Raw genomic sequence first — 14,548 nt, 5'->3', positions numbered from 1 at the left:
AATATATATATATAAAAAAACAGGATTTTTACTCAGCCGTGTCACTGCTCTTCAAACTAAAGAAAAGCTTTTTGGGGCCTCCCCCTTATAGTTGCTGTTGCTATGCCTGTCTGTCCTTGCACATTACTTATAAAGCAGATGACGGCATTTCTTCGTGATTTTTGAAACAACAGGTCCATGATTTCTGACAAAAGTAGAAAAAAATGCTTCTTTTCAATTTAAGAACGGAACGAGTGGATCTGGTATGTGCTGCCTTTGTCAAGGTTGAAAGGAATGAAAAAGTTTGCCGTCTTGGTTCGGACGATGGAGCCTCCATGTTGTTGTACAATATAGTCTACGTTGTTAATATGTCAGTGGTTGATGCCTTTATTCAAGGAGAACAAAAGTTTAGAAAAATCTACCGAGTTCCAGAACGAAATTACATCGCTTTTTCGCCAGCATATAATATTTACGTTCTGTGTGAAAGTATTAATTAATTAATAATAAAAAAACGTCCCCGGCTTAAAGGCCCTAAATCAAAACTGCAGCCGGACATGCTAACGATTGCATCTTATATTAGAGCAGAGTCTGTTTCTTGCACTTGCTTTGCTGTTTCTGTTTTTTTTGGTAAGACATAAAAAGGCGTATCGCTCTCCCTCAGCCTCACACCACTTCAACACGGCTTCAAGAACCTTGGCTCACTGCTGTCTGGTGTGCAGGGAAATATTTGAAGTCAAATTGGCGTAAACGTTACATCTACATGCGATAATACGTGACTCACATCCATACTAGCCAACTTTATAGAGATGCATCTTCAACATACAAAACAAAGAGCCAGCTATACTTTCCCGAAGCTCATAGTTAAACAAATTCCTGCTGACTCATCATAAATCAAAACGCTGTCGTGGCCTCCAGAGGAAACAGTGGCAGCAGTAGCCTCAGAGCTTTTTCCCCTGAGCAGATCAATATCATTGTAATGAATTGTACTCAAACACACAGGTATTTTTCATTATTACCGTTCCGTGTTGCTTTTTGAAGTGTAACAGAGTCTACCAGCAAGCCAATTTAGCTGATGGGAATAAAAACCAAACAAAGAAACATTTTCAATGCTCTCCACTGATTTGAATCTGGATTTGTGCAAGGTTAAAAGGAAAGAGTCGGAGAGGTGTGTGTGTGTGTGTGTGTGTGTGTGTGTGTGTGAGAGAGAGAGAGAGAGAGGGTGTGTGTGTCATGTGCAGGATCAGCAACGTGTGTACGTGCAGGTGTGTTGTCACGTGTGTGTGTGTCTGAGGAGGCTCGAGGAGATGTAGCAGCAGTTTCCTACTTCTCTCCGTCACTTCCTAAAAAATCAATTCCAGCTGCTGCAGAGCTTCTTTCTCCTCTTCCTGTCCTTTCTCTTTTGCCTTCTAACCATTCCTCCTCTCTCTCTACTGTCATCCACATTCATACTCTCTCTCCTTGATTTGAAAGAAAGAGCCTGAGACAGTTTGAAAAATAATCTGACAGTACATAACATTTTCTTCAGCCAACCAAAAGAGTTTAAGTCAATGTTTTAGTCATTGATCTCAAAAGCCTGTTTACGGTGATCATGGCACTGATCATTTAACTACATATGAACCTGGTGCTTTTCATCCTGAAGCTAGAAACACATTGGAAGTCTATGAAAATACTTGGCAGGCTTTTCAAATTGTTTGCAAACTGGGAACATATCCTGGTGAACCTCTTAAAAGAGCACTCCACAGAATTAGCATGATGGACTCATGATGGAGAGTTTAAACAACAAGTATTAATTCCACACGATCTTCACCATTGTCAAGTCGGACCCTGATTGTGACTAACACTTCATGAGACCCATCTCGCACAGTCCGAACTTCTGAATTGATTTGCAATCTTTAGGCGACTTTACAGATATTTTACAACTAAAGTGTTTTGAAATCTTTGTCTTCCTCCATCCCCCTTTTTCACTTTTCCTGCTCTCTCGCAGCATGGCTGTTATAAAGTGAGTTTCCATCCAGATGGTCTGTGTGGAGTGATGAAAGTAGCATTATATCAAATTGATGCACATGGCAAACATAAATCTATAATATTTCAGCGATATTATATCACATTTTCAACATAGTGTAGGTATTGTAATGCTATAATCTCAGAGTACCCTCTTCTTTTGCAATGGTTTAATGGCACGCGGCTAGCTTAATAGCGCTGCTGTGTTTATCTTTTCATGGAAAACTTGTTTAACTTTCTGCTGCTGCGGTTCCTGATTTAGCTGGGTAACATTTGCTGCTCTCATTTGACATAGGCCATGAACAACAACATAACAAAAATACAAATATGTGGCAACATGTTTGACTGGTTTTCTATTTAAGTCTGACGCACAGCCTGAGAGTCAAGTCCTGCTGCAGGCTGTTTCTTCAGCAAAGGTCAGAGGTTGCTGCACAAGCCATACAAATGCAGGTGGACTCTGTAATATTTGATACATCTTTACACACACAAACATTTAAACACATTTAGAACTACAGCAGCATAGCAAGGTGATAAGGGAAAAAAGTCAGAGGGGGTTAATTTATGAATCAGTAGGATGTGGTAATGGCAGATAGATTCACAGACATGACATGGATGATAGAGCAATAGACGTCTTTATTTGAATAAATTGTAACTGACAGGTGTAATTTTTTTTCCTACTTGCATTTATCAAGCTCTTTTAGAGGCAATTTAAATCCCAATGAAGTCCATCTTCCTAAGTACACACACACACACACACACACACACACACACACACACACACACACACACACACACATACACACACACATAGTGAGGTGTATTGGCAACATACATCTTCATTAGTGTCCAGTTATCTCTGCTCTGCTCACACTTTGTGGCTCCAGTTTCTTTGTTTCTCTTATTATTAACACTCTGTCATATTTGGGCATAATGACTGAGAGGCGCTCAGAGGATTGTTTTGTCATAGTTCCAGTTAATCATGGTTATGCTTGCTTAACCTCACACAGGAAACATTCTGCAGAGAGCAAGAAAGAGAGAGGCACGAAATGACAAATAGGACTGAATTACCATTTTATTGCAATGAGTAAAATTGATGGCAACAATTCTTCCTGACTGATGCTGAGGTTAAAGTCTGATAGTCAGGTACAAAATAATAAATAAATATGATCCTTTATTATTTAAAAAAAGACATTGTTTGTAAATATAATGTAAAACTTCATATTTTTTTTGAAACGTCATTCACTTTATTGCCATTGCCATTTCACTCCTAACCACCAATGTCAACCTGTTGGTGGCGTTAAATAAAAAGTCGGGAGACATCCAAAGTCAGAAGAAGTCATCATCTGGGAACCATGAATGTCCAAAATTATCCCCAAATAAATATATCCAATATTACAAAAAATTTGAATTGAATTAGAATATTAGAATTTAATTTCTGACAGAGGGGAGAAAGCTCTTAGATTTAAAGATTTAAAAAATGGGAAACTCCAGGACTTACAACTATTAAATTCATAAAAACAAATTGAAGAATGAGCTAAACATGGGAAGCATGTTCCAATCATTGCAAATTATCTAACTAACATATTCAGAGATTAGACATGAGAGAGGCAGCTAACTTGACAGATACAACAGGTAAATAGGTTTCATGCTGCAAGATACTGAAGTAATTACATTAATACTTTGAAATTTAGTCACACACTAGTTGCTCCATAATTGATATTCCAGCAATTCAAAATGCAAATAGGCTGCTGGATTTTTTTTTCAATTCCAAAATTGAAAATAAGTTGTGAAAGTCATTGTTATTGATGAACGACTCTATCAGCCTCATTCAGTGATTTATAGTTCCAGTTTTTTGCTTTTGGGGCTTTGAAATTGTATTTTGCCAGTAAATATTCAGCTCACGCTGTGTGTCTGAATGTTTTGACATCTCACTCCTGAGTTGTTTTGCCTTCAAGACAGATTAGTGGGCCAGTGATTTGAAAACAACCACAATGACCCCGGTGAATAAGTTCAAGTACTTTGATGAAATCTATTTGATTACAGTCATTCTTCTCCACGGCCTCTTTGTTTTATGAACACCTCCTCGGATACTGTTTAATCGGAAGCCGCTGTATTTAGCAGCCATTTGTCAACAAAACGCTCCCTCCTACTGTTCACTGCTGCACACATTTCCTCTTTATCACAGTACAATGTCGTGAACTGAGCTCAGATTTGTCTTGGATGGGGTCTTTACTCAGTCAACCAAAGGCTAACTTGCTAATTAGATCTCAGGCTACCTGCTGTGTTTGCCCTTGAGGAAGGCAGCGGGTTTAATACCAGGGAGTTACTGCAGATTTTTGGGCAATGAATATGTGTTTGACTCTGTAAGTGTGTGTCGATGTGTGCATGAATGGCTTCCTGCATAGATGCATGTATAGCACTGCAAACTTCAACCTTAAACAATAAACACGTAGTTGAATCAGCACCTCTCAGAAAGCTTGAACAAAAACTAAACATTGATATCTGGTAGATCTGTTGTCGTGGATTGTAGTAGATTATATTGGACCTAACAAGGTGACCAGGGAGTTTAAACTAACAGTAAAATGACCGAGTTGCTTATTGGAGGACATCTGTAATAAAACTGGGAGATGATGAACAGGAGTGAGGAGGAGAAAAACATGATGTGCAACATTGATTGAAATAGCTTCTGTCAAAAGCAAAATAATAGTGTTGTAATTATAATGTTTTTGCCACTTTGGTGAAACACCACCTGTACTGTCAGACTAATGTAAGCTACTTTAAAACACATACAAAACTAAGTTACAGCAATAAATAATGCACAACTGTATGCTTGTATCTCAATCCTGCTGTCTACAGGTTGAATTGGATGCTGTCAGATTGCAGTTTTTTTTAATTTAAATTGGATTTATTATTTGAACTCTACAGTAGTCCTCAGTTCCATAGTACTGTGCTTTTAAGCAGATTAGTATTATGTAGTAGCATTGAGTATGTTGTGTCTTCAGAAAGTGACTTAATTAATTTAAAAAAGTAATTACACACACTTGAGATGGTCGATCCAACACACAAATGGAGAAGCTGTTCACAGCTGCAAGAAAATGAAATGAATTGTAGATGGTGGTGAAACAATTCCAGAGAGATCACAAAAGAAAACCAAAATAAGATACAAAATGTAATATTACATATTTGTGACATTTATTTGGCAGTGCTAGTCACACTCTTTGATTTTGTGTGTGCTTACTTAAAAACATTATTATTGTTATCAATGTGAAGATGAGAAGAAAAATCTGAAGTCAGTTTTTTTAATCCTCTGCCTGTGTGTTCATCCTGACCCGCAGCGCTCTGTTCACACACACGTCACCTCCAGAGAAAAAGGTCTTCGACATACCCGGCCTGTCTCCTAACATGATGCAGCTCATCATTGAGTTTGCATACACCGGCTCTGTTTCTGTGACGGGGGAAAACGTGCAGGAGCTGCTGCTGGCAGCCGGTCAGCTCAACATAATGGGCGTGGTGCAAACTTGCTGCGACTTCCTGGGGGAGCAGCTCTGCCCAGAGAACTGCATCGGCATCTTTCAGTTCACCAGCATCTGCTTCGCCACCGAACTGCAGCACAAGGCCTACCGCTACATCATTGATCACTTTGAGAAGGTTGTTTTCTCTGAAGAGTTCCTGCAGCTCTCGGTGCAGCAACTCACCGACATCCTCGGTACAAACGACCTCAATGTGAGAAAAGAGAGCATTGCATTTGAGGCCGCCCTTCGCTGGATCGCCCATGTACCCGAAGAACGAAAAGCACACATCGCAGTACTCTTGTCTAAGGTATGATAGCCTCCTGTCACCAGATTTTGTTTAGACTTACATCTTCTGCATTTGGCTGATGGTGTTATCCTAATTGCAATCAAGTTAATTAAATCACCTGAATCAAATTAAGGTTAAATCCAAATCCAAGTCTAGTTTAAAGGGGCTTTCATTCAGTTTGTGTTCAAGCCTGGTAGCTTTTTTTGGTGACTGACATCCTACATCATTAGCACTACATGGACCACCAAGGCAAAATGAGATTCCATTCCAATGAGACTGACAGTAAGTCATGCTGCACTTTAGTGCACCTTGATTTATCTACCTTCTCTAGTGTTACGAAGAGCTCGCAAAGAAATTAGTTGAGACTGCAACTTGTAGATCATCATGGTCACAACGTTTTACTATTTTTGAATTGTTTAAAAGGAAAACGATTCACACAACAAAGAAACCGCACCGGTTGTTAAGTATGCACCAGAGTCCGATTCACAGCTTTCTCGGCAGCCCAAGCTGAACTAAACACGCAAATGCATCCCAGTTCGTTTGAATCACACCAGAACAGGTCAAGAGTGAAAGCACCCCATGTTTGGGAGGCTGAAATTGCTGTTTAAGAGTAACTCAAGACTGAAACTGAAAATTAAGTCTGTCTTAGATCAGCCAATAAACATTGTTCCTTAAAGCAATACATGCTAGCATTGTGAAAGGAGACTGGTTATGCTCTATAATGGGCTACTGTCAATGAAAGACCAAAACCAACAATACGTTAATCCTACCATCAAATATTGTCTGTGTATCCAAGGCCAGATATAGCTTTTTCCTCTGAGTTTTTTGTTAAAGTATTCAACCATGGTCTGTTATTAAAGATGTATGTCTTCAGTAGGAACAAATGGGCTTGGTGCCCCAGTCAGGCTAAGAGAATCTGAGTATTCAGAGACAGACTAACACATGGTTGGTTTTGAGCTTTTAAAGGAATTTATTGACAATAACAAAAATATAGAATGTCACCAGTCTAAAGGTTTTGAATATTCGACAAAAAAAGAGCGAATATTAGTCACAGCTAAAATAATTATAAAAAGCTACAGAGGTCTGGACACTGGACTCAAGTACAATCCTGTTTTCTCTGTGTAGGTTCGACTGGCCTTGATGAGTATGGAGTACATGAGGATCAATGTGATGTCCAATGAGCTGGTGACAAACAACATAAAGTGCCGGCCCATGGTCAGGAAAGCTATTGGAACCATATGTCACTTCATGAGAAACAGGCGCTCTCATCTCTGCAACCATCTCGCCCGTCCTCGCCTGCCTAATGCCGTCCTGTTTGCCATTGGAGGCTGGAGTATCAACAATTCAACTAACTTCATTGAGGCATACAATGTCCGCGCTGACTGCTGGATCAACGTGACAAACCATCCCGAGCATCCTCGTGCCTATCACGGCACTGCCTTCCTTAATGGGAGCATCTACTGTGTTGGTGGCTTTGACGGTGTGGAGGATTTAAACAGCGTGCGCAGGTTTGACCTGGCAACACACAGCTGGCATGAGGTGGCATCCATGAACCACCGCCGCAGCTATGTGAGCGCCACTGTGCTGGACGAGTGCATCTATGCCATGGGAGGTTATGATGGGCACGCACGACTCTGCACTGCAGAGCGCTACAGGCCCGAGACCAACCAGTGGAGTCTTATTGCACCAATGCAAGAGCATAGGAGCGATGCCAGCAGCACAACACTCCACAACAAGGTGGGTGAAGTGAAATAGCATCTGGGAGTAATTCAAGAGTAACAGAGTAGCATGATAGGGACTGGAACATTGCTAATTTGATTGTCTACCTGTTTGAAACAAGACTGCAATGTTGTAAAAATAACCAAATTGTAAGATAAAAGTCAAGTTACGCAATTAGTGGTTCTGTTTGACCTTTTGAGGTCGTGTTGAAGTAAATGGAATAATTGGCCAGAGAGTAGTGTCATACTAAAGGTCTTCAGCAACCTAAAGGCTATGGGAAGATGTCATGATGTTGTGTGCATGGAAGTGATAAGAGATGTGTGTGGCACTATTACATAGTCACTGTAGTTCATTTGTATGAGGATGGTGTAAGTAGAAAGGTCAACATGTTAAACATTTAACACATTTGACTACTTATTATATATATGGCACTGACATAGACCTAACTAATCACATTTTAAACAGTTTGATTATAGCTCATCTTAGGTTTGTAATAATGATAATAATTTAAAGAAATATTGGCATGATAATATAAAGTATTAGATTCTAGACCCTAATGGATTTTAAAGACCAATACCAATATTGATATTTGAAAGTTTAAAAAAAAATCAGTTGTACGATTCTCAGCTGTAATTCACGAATCAACTTGCGATAGAGTAGAAATATATCAGTTTAATATATAACTAGTTGAAGCCAAGAAAACTGATTCTTTACCCAAAACCCCTAATGCCCCTCTGTTCTCCCAAGGTTTACGTTTGTGGTGGTTTCAATGGGAACGAGTGCCTGCAAACGGCTGAATGTTACAGCCCAGAGACCAACCAGTGGACGATGATCGCCCGCATGAACTACCAGCGCAATGGAATTGGCATCATTGCATATGCAGACCATGTCTATGCAGTAGGTACATAAAACAGTGACACGCTGACTGTGTGACATATGAAGATATTTGGTCAGCAGTTGTTTTTTTAGACTCAGAGAGTCAGAAAACTTTGAGTGCAAGTGTTCCTTTTTGCAAGGGCGTTGAGAAATTGGTTCAATCTCAAACGTTTCCACCTTCATTTCACTTTTCCTCCCAAAGGTTGGTGGCTTCGATGGCTCCACCCGTCTGTGAAACATAGAGGCCTACAACCCTCAGAACAACACCTGGCACGAAGTTACCCCCATATCAACTGCCCTCAGCAACTTCAGCATCGAAGTGCTGGATGATCGGCTGTTTGTTGTTGGGGGCTTCAATGGCTTCAGCACCTCCTATAATGTTGAGTCCTATGACGCAACAACTGATGAGTGGAGTGATGCTTGTGCCATGGAGATTTCCCGCAGTGCCCTGAGCTGCTGTGTGGCGTCCAAGCTCCCCAACAGGGCTGAGTACGTTGTCCCCTGTGACAACCAGTCGCTTTCACTTTTGGACGATGTGTTCATGGAGTCCTGAGCAGTGCCCTGTGCAAGACTTAAACATAAGATAATTAAATAAATGTCCTTGTGCATTAAACTGCTGTTACTCCAGAGATTTCTTTAACTATTCGGTTTGTGCAACTTATAAGTTGTATGTTCTGTGAGGAGGAGGCTGTATCTGACCTGCAGACACAGGGTTGATCCAGAGTGCACCATTGAAACAATAACTCCTAAATACAAGAAAATGTCCATCACCATCCCTGCGCCCAATTGTCCCCCATAAAATCAATGTTGTTAGCAGGCTCATTTTAAGCTTATTTAGTGTATAATCACCTGAAAATAAGAATTGTTGAGTTTCGTGTTTTCACATTTTCATGTTTTTTACATCAGCCACCAAAAGCAATCTGCATCCTGTAAATCCACCAAATCCATCAAATCGAATAGGCAAATCCGCCAAATCCACACAGTACCTTTAAATACATTTCAGTCGTATTTCAATCACCTTGTTCTGTCAGTCTAGGAAATTGTAGGTAACATTAGCTAACCAAGTCCTGAAGAAATGGGAAATACATTAGTTGAATGGATGGTCCGAAGGGACGAATTGTTAGGGTTAGGATAGCTTATTGGTCAGGGGAAGCGCATGTGAAGCGCATGTGCAGCACATGCGCAGAAACGGGTAAGCATAACTCTGGACCACGCATTAGCGTCACCCAAGTACTTTCTCACCCTACTTTTTACCCATAGGATTTTACAATATTGAAAAAAAGAAATTGCATTTCTTCAGTGTAATTGAAAGCAAAATTTGTGTTATATCTAATATCAGTTGTCACATAATTTCAATACTCTTTTGTGGTACTCATCGGGTAGAGTATAACGTATTAAGCATTCACAGTACTGTTGGTTGTCCCCCTTGAATGAAGCGGAGACCCCAAAGAAAAGTACTAATGGGTCAATTTGACCCCCTTCCAGACAATCCTAGCTCAACGACTGAGACATTTACATAATATTGCATCACTGTGGAATGGAGGAGTTAAAAAAAACAGGGAAGATGAAAAGAAAATAGAGAAAGAAAGAGGGAGAGAAACATGAGGGATTCAGTCAGAATATAAGTTGGTGCTGTTACATGACTTTCTGGCTGATGTCAAGGACTGGGTGTTCCACAATCTCCTCCAACTAAATTTGGACAAAACTGGGATTATTCAGGGGGAAGAAAAGCTTGAATGACTTCAGTCTGTCCTTCTCTATTTTGCCGCATGCAACCCCCCCCCTTCTCTTTCTCTCTCTCTCCCTCTCTTAATCTCCCTCTTCCTCTCTTTCCCTCCCCTCTACTCCCTCTTTTTTGTCTTTCTCTTTATCTCACAGACAAAGCATTGGTTGCTCGTTTTTGGGCAGAGTCACCTTGAGTGTTTTTCTGGACATCCGCATAGGAAAGTAAAGTAGTTTGAATGTGTACATACTGGACATGTATAGAGAATGAATGAAAAAACACACTCATGTGTGGCTTCTTCTGAGAAAAGACAAGAAAAAGAGACTTGTCTGCTGGGAAGTTCTGCTTCTTTGATCTTTAATTTACTTGATTTAACGTTGTTTCAGACACATAGGTCCATATGAGATCAAAATTATCAACAACCTTGGAGATATAATCATTGCAGTTCACAAGTCTCCAGAGATTAATACACATACAGACATCTGTTCATGTTTCCAAAAACGAGAGGAAGACCCTGCGTCAGTTTGTGTAAGCCCAGTTAAGGTCACCAAGCACAGGTGAAAGGTGGGAACATTAATAGACAAACATGGGACATAGTACATCAGGCTCTAAAGAGGGCTTTTTCACATATGAAATGGATACAGTTTGCAAGACTGGCATTGCACATCGTCATCATCACATAGATCATTCCTGATGATTTGACCCAAATATCTTACTTTGATCACCACATTTTGCACTTGGTCTGCCATAAAATGACTTTAGCAACCATGATAACACTACTTTAGAGCTAAATTTAATGTAATTCCACACACCGTAATCTGAGCAGTTGCTGCAAGCCAGAACTGATACAATTGTTTAGTTTTGAATGACGGATTTTCAGGCTTTGTGAGTTTACACGAGCATAGTATTTGTGGTCAGGACTGTATTTATCTCTAAAATCATCCCAACATATGAAGGTAAAGCAAGGGGAGAGCAGTGCGGGTGTTGCCATCGCAGTGTCATCATGACTGCAGCCTCCATCCTGACGAGCCTCACGGGCAAAGTTGAGGGACGACACAGACTTTAAATGTTTATCAGGTTTAAATAATCCTCCAATGTCATTCTCTTGGGGGAAACGTAAGACATTTTTCACAAGAATTTGACACATATCAACAGAAAAACTTATTTCTGTCCATTTTTTAGTCCTCTTCTCTTTTTTCACTGCACCATGTCCTTCATCACTCAGTAACTGTGTATGTGTATGTGGTGATGGTGTGCCTCCCTGCTGTATGTTTAGAAATAGAAAGTCTAACATTTCTTGGTCTATCTCTCTAATAAAGTAATGACTTTTTGGCTTTCACTCTTTCACACTCTGTTATGGAGAGTTTTTTTTTTTTTTTCAATTACAGTTTCAATTTCAACTTGCTTTTTTTGGGGCGTAACATTTGTAAAGACGTTTGTGTCAAAGTATATGAAAGAAAGGAGTGGGCAAAGAAAAACAAAAACGTTGAGATAAAGAATCGACCATTATAAATGCAATTACCAGCGATTCAGGGGCGATGTGAACGTTGTAATGCTGTGCATGCCCTTAATGAAACATAACATTAGTTCAGGCAGAGCACTCACTGTCACTCTGCTGGTATGCTCCTGCCAACACCTTTTGCTGCTTCCTTATGTGCTGTATTTTTTGTATCTTTCGGATTTAAATAATACTTATGGTTCATGTATGTGTTCAGGGGGATTTGGCTCTCACTGCAGAATTGTCATTGCTGCTTCGTTATTTTAAGAGCTCCCTCACCCAGCAGAGCCTTTTTTTTATGACCATTTGCTATAAATGCTCAACTCTGTGTCATGAGTGTTACTTGGCTCTATGTTCAAGTTCAAGTTATTTATTCATCATATGCACAACAATAACAGTGAAGCAGTCATTGGCACTGAAAAGGCACCCTCTAAAGATACTCATTAAATATATATATATAAAAAGAAATAGAAGATCTCTGAAGTAAAAACTAAATCGAAAAAAAGAATCTTAAACATAATAGTGCAAGTTAAAATAAGGGATGAAATATAACATAAATAAAATATAGAACAAAGCAATATAAATTAGATAGTAATTGCAACTGTATCAACGAAATGTATACAGGAATGTTTGACACACAGTAAGTATATAAAGTGTCAAGTGATGAGCTCAAGAGTTCAGCAGTCGTATGGCCTGTGGGATGAAGCTTTACCTGAGCCTGGTGGTGCGGGACCGGATGCTGTGCTACTGTCTGCCAGACGGCAGCAGGCAGAATAGTTTGAGCCTGGGGTGGTTGGTTTCTTTGATAATCCTTTTGGCGTTCCTGCCGCACCGCTGGGTGCAGAGGTCCGCTACAGATGGCAGCTCCGTCCTGGTGATGTGCTGGGCAGTTTTTGGATCAACAGATGAGCAACATCACTAACGTGACTAGTTATAGTAAGGCAGATTACCACAGCAACTTTTAGATGTTGTCATTTTCAAACATCATGCTGGGGCTCACATGTGCATGTGTGTGTGAGAAGATATGGCGCAAAGGGCTTACACAAATACAGGCCAACAATCCCAACTGTTACCCCCCCCCCCCCCCCCCCACACACACACACATTGGGGAGAAGCCCTGCCATGCACAAAGCACTGAGGTTTTAAAAAAATGACTAGCTTAAGTTGCTTGGCTGATGGTCGATGTTCTAAAAGCCCTGTCTGTGCAATACAACTTTAATAGCACTGGCAACAGGGTATACGCACGCACACACACACACACACACACACACACACACACACATTTTCTCCTCCCTTATTTGCCATGTCTGGTTTCTCTGTCTCCTCCACTTTCTGTCTCTGTTTTTCCTTCGTCTGTCGGCCTGCTCTGTAGCCAAGGGCCAACAGTAAAATACAGCTTCTCACTCATAACACCAGTGAAAAACACACAAGCAGTTATTTTTCTGTGCGAGCAACTGTCAGCGACCTGACAAACGACAGAGAATTAGTGCTTCCCTGACACAGTTACATCATGACGTCAACAGTGTGTGTCTTTATGCTTGTGTATGTGAGTAGATGGATATTTGAGCGTGTGTGTGCGTGAGAGTGTGTGTGAGTGAGCGTGCGAGTCTTGTGTGATCTGTTTAAGAATCAAAACATACTCTACTGTGCAAGGCTGTTTGTGCCATGTGTTTCTATGTGTGTGAGGTAGAGAGAGAGAGAATTTTTGTGCAGCGCCTCAGGGCTTTGTTCTGTACTGGTGCAATAAAAGACACATTAGAGAAAGAGAGGGATTACAGAAAAAAACCCATTATTACCCATAAATATTTTTTTATCTGTGAGAGAAAAAAAAACAATACATCTGTGTGGGTGTGAGAAGCAACAGAGCGGAGTTTCACATGATCTGCCTCCCTGGAAATGCAACAATTTTAGTAACAAACATTTTTTCAGGGATTTGACATTCGGTTTGTTGTAAAGCACTGAGGCAAAAAACATTTTGTTACATCCTTAAAGGTACTGTTCAGTGTCCTGCAAGAGCTGCGACACATCGTCAGTCACATCAGAAGAGAAAAAAATATAAAGTCTGTAAAGAAGAATCTGGAGGATGAAGAAAGAAGGAAGAAGAGGAGGATGGTAGCTTAGAGATAAGGGAGGGAGGACGGAGTGGAAGAGAGAAAGAGAGGGTTTGAAGTGTGTGTGTATTGAGTCGAGGGTGGAATGAATTTCATGCTTAACACCTGTCTTACCCTCACAGTGTGTGTGTGTGTGTGTGTGTGTGTGTGTGTGTGTGTGTGTGTGTGTGTGTGTGTGTGTGTGTGTGTGTGTGTGAGGTATGTTTTAGAGGGGATGGACAGACAATAGTTTCCCAATTGGAAAGGATTCCATTTATCTATCCTCTGCTTACCTCTCTCTACGCACACACACACACACACACACACACACACACTATATAACACAGCTCTCCTCTTGACCTCTGTATGACCTCAGTCGGCTTCCTCTTCCCTGTGTGTCAGTCATATGACATTGCTCTGCTTTTGCTATGCGGTTCACTATTCAATAAATACACTGGAGGATAAGCTACCCCCCCCAAGTGCTTTGTGATATATTACAGTCCGAGCTGAGATGATTACTGAGGAGTTTCCTAATAAAGTCAGACTGAAGATGAACATCACAGGCAAGGAACAGAGGAGCAGAACTCTGGTTTATTACAACTTGAGGCTTATTTCCATGGTTTTGAACATAATTGCTTGTGGCAACATCACTTTACATCACGATAAAGAAGTCAGACAGTAGTCAGACACATTTTCAATAAATCCACTGGTTGGACAAACTTATTTGGATCAGAAAATGGTAAAAATGTGTACCCAAATTATCTGTTGTAACCATCCATCACATTACAATGGATGTATTACAAAAACTGGATAAGGGCTGCCCAGTCGTTTCAGTGAAAATGGCTCTTTGACTGCTGTACTGAT

The 14,548-nt window shown here is 40.5% G+C and overlaps 1 pseudogene; it reads left to right on the top strand.

Annotated features, from left to right (window-relative positions):
- Nucleotides 1-5,382: 5,382 nt before the first annotated feature.
- LOC142965218 (kelch-like protein 10) lies at nucleotides 5,383-8,926 on the top strand (annotated as a pseudogene).
- The last annotated feature ends 5,622 nt before the right edge of the window (nucleotides 8,927-14,548 follow it).

This window comes from Anarhichas minor, unplaced genomic scaffold, assembly GCF_050575085.1.
Source record: "Anarhichas minor isolate MPS153535 unplaced genomic scaffold, ASM5057508v1 ptg000033l, whole genome shotgun sequence".
NCBI classification, from domain to species: domain Eukaryota; kingdom Metazoa; phylum Chordata; class Actinopteri; order Perciformes; family Anarhichadidae; genus Anarhichas; species Anarhichas minor.
The sequence above is the reverse complement of the archived record's forward strand: the minus strand, read 5'-3'. Positions and strand labels throughout refer to the sequence as shown.